This window comes from Camelina sativa, chromosome 12 (genome assembly GCF_000633955.1).
Source record: "Camelina sativa cultivar DH55 chromosome 12, Cs, whole genome shotgun sequence".
Lineage (NCBI taxonomy): Eukaryota > Viridiplantae > Streptophyta > Magnoliopsida > Brassicales > Brassicaceae > Camelina > Camelina sativa.
The window spans coordinates 24385939-24389122 of record NC_025696.1 but is presented as its reverse complement, the minus strand read 5'-3'; positions in this window follow the sequence as shown (position 1 = coordinate 24389122).

Genomic DNA, 3184 nt, shown 5'->3' with positions numbered 1-3184 from the left:
CCGATGCTCGCTCACCGGTGTCGACCGACACCTCCATGGTGTCGATCAACACTACCTCTGCAATCGCGTTTCGCTCGAAGCCGAGAGTCGAATCTCGCTTCCTAACACCTCCAATCCGTCCAATACTCAATCCCAAAGCCATATGACTCCGTAGGAACCCTATATCAATCATAACAAGCAACAAAACACCACAAACAACACCAAACAAGCAAGACAAAGGAAATCTCAGGCTTGGATAAGCCATGGTCACGCACTCACCTCTTTGCAGGAAGTTTCTAACAAATAATGACGAATCCCACACTCACAGCAAGCTTCTCACACGTTCCTAGCCATGGATCTTCACTCTCACAACAAAATCTCACCAAATAAGCCTTGAAATCTCCCAAAAACTCACAAAACTTCGAGAACAATGTTTCTCTCCTTTTCTCTCTGTTTCAGCAGCGAGATAACAACCAAAACACGACCTAGGTCATTCTCCCACTTAAATATCTCGGTTCAATGGTTTTTCCTAAACCAAACCGCCCAAAATCGACAATCATATCAATCTGGTCGACCTAGAAATTAATGGTCTCGACCGACACCACCCTTACTCACCCCCAAAACGTAGAGTTTTGGTTCGCGGGTGTTACAATATTCTATCTCTAAATCCTTTGCAAACAAAGAAAACAACTATTTGATTCCTATTTTTTTTTTCCAAAACCTGTGAGCTTTGATTCTAAACGTAAGAAGAATTTTATTCACATTTATTTAAATCTATACTAATAAAAAGTAGGAGCTATAAGCTCCTAAGGCTGTCCACCTAGGATTTAAAACAACCAATAGTGATAAGACATGTCACTAATTAACATTTTCTAAAATCTCCAGAATTTTATATATTAAAAATTATTTTAAACAACCTATCATGATTTGACATGTCATTCATTAACATTTTTTAAATTTCCAGCATTTTTTAGAAAAAGGAAAATTTTAAATTTATGGAAATAAAAAAACTATGCATAATATCCCACATCGACTAGAAATTTTTTAGACAATGGTTCAGAACCAGTATAAATAAGATTAATATACCTCCAACAACGAATAAGCAGGAAAGCTTGATTTATCAGGCTTCCAAGTTTAAAAGTTTTATTTGGTTTGATCAAACTAAAACTTTAAAAAGTTACAAAAAAATATTATAATATTTAAAAATTTTAAAAGTTTAAATATTGAAACTTTTAAAAGTTCTTAGCTTTTTAAAAGTTTTTATATATTATAAGTTTTAAATTTTAAAAGTTTAAAATATTATAAATATTGAAACTTTTTTAAAGGTTCAAATTTTATATTTCGAAACCTTTTAAAAGTTTAAAATATTATAAATATTGATGTAAAACATAAATTATCTTATTTATCTACATTTGTGCTTTTTATTTCTTATGAGCTGTAAAACACATTTTTGTGTATGATTTTATAGATGAGTTGATATTCTTTCATTAATTTTTTTATTTTTGGATCTAAGGAAGAAGGACTGACATCGCAAGGCCTTAATTTGATGTTTGAGTCAAATTTTGAGGTTTAAAGAAGAAATATGGACGACAAACACACATGTTTTATTAGCTATACATAGGCATGACAAGGGTTACAGTTGTCACGGTTACGGTTTATTAACCATCGGTTATGGTTAGAAATTTTTAAACCTTAACCAGAACCGTTTAATAAACGGTTAAACAGTTACGTTTAAATACGGTTACGGCTCAAGCGGTTACTGTTATATAATGTTACGATTATCTGATAATATGATATGGTTGATATTATTTGATGATATAATATAATTGATATTATTTATTTATAATTAATATGTTCTTATAGTGTACTCATATTTCTATATATCATATGATTCATATTAAATAAATAATTATTAGTATGTTTTATTATGTTTTTAAAATATTATAAACTAAAGTAAGGATTTTGGTTTGAGAAGTTTCTAAACGCGTGGATCTAAAACCAAATAAGTATATAGATAAAATTATCAATAATTGGGTGCATGTGTTGACTATGCTGGTCTTCATGAATTTCACAAATTTTATGGTAAAATAAATGATTTTATTCTTGGAGTTTGATGGGTTAACAAGTTGTGTGGTAGTCTTAAAAAAAGGTTTTTCAGTGGAAGAATGTGAAGAAGCTGACAAGAAGAAGAAGAAAAAGAGTATAACGAAGAACCAAATGGTAAAAGTAACGATGACAATTACCACAAAATTTGACAATGAAAATGACAAGAAAGAATATGAAGAATAAGAAAACATTGAATAAAAAACACGAAAACATAGGTAGTAGCGATCAATTAATTATGAAAACGAGTTATATTCATGATTAGAAAATTGTTTCGTTTTTCTGGTGGTCAAAAAATGGTTTAGGATATGTGAGGTCATCAGTTTGATTTGTCTCGCCTGGACGTCGAGTTAAATTCATGAGTTTTTTTTTATCAGATTTGATTTTATAACACAACTGATTTTTATATTTTAAAAGATTGTGTATCTGAAATTTATTTTTTTTTCATTAGTACAAATTTGAATTTTTTTTATGAGATAATATATTATTACCGTCATCAATCATATATAATTTTTATCAAAATATATCAAATAAACCCACGCGTATCGTGGGTTCAAAACCTAGTCTATCTAATATATTAAAGGAGAAGTCGAGAGGGCTCACAGCCAATCTCACAAAATTTGACCTCTCTTGCCCTTAATGAAAATTCCCCCTGAAAAATTTTCGGACAAGCTTTTGTTCTCTATTTAGGTTGCTGAAACGCACCACATTCTTCCTCAGACTTAAGATTACTAACTTGCCATTAATGAGAATCCAATCTGGACGTTTTTACCCTTCAAATTAATTTAGAAAATTATATAAAGTTTAAATTATTAAATATCTAATCTATATAATCGTCAAAACGTGATTTAATAAATTTTAAAACGCTAAAACCTAAAATAATGGGCTTTCAAAAAAACCCAACCAAAATATACCGACCTATTCGAAACTGTAAAATTATAGGTTGTAAACATATATATATAGGTATAACCCTAATCATTCTCAATAATCCGAAATCTTTAAAACAGATAAAACCCTAATTTTCTCTCATGTTCTTCAAATTATATATGTATTATAGTTTTGATGATCCCTTATATGGTTCTTCGTATTCGTGTTCGTGTTT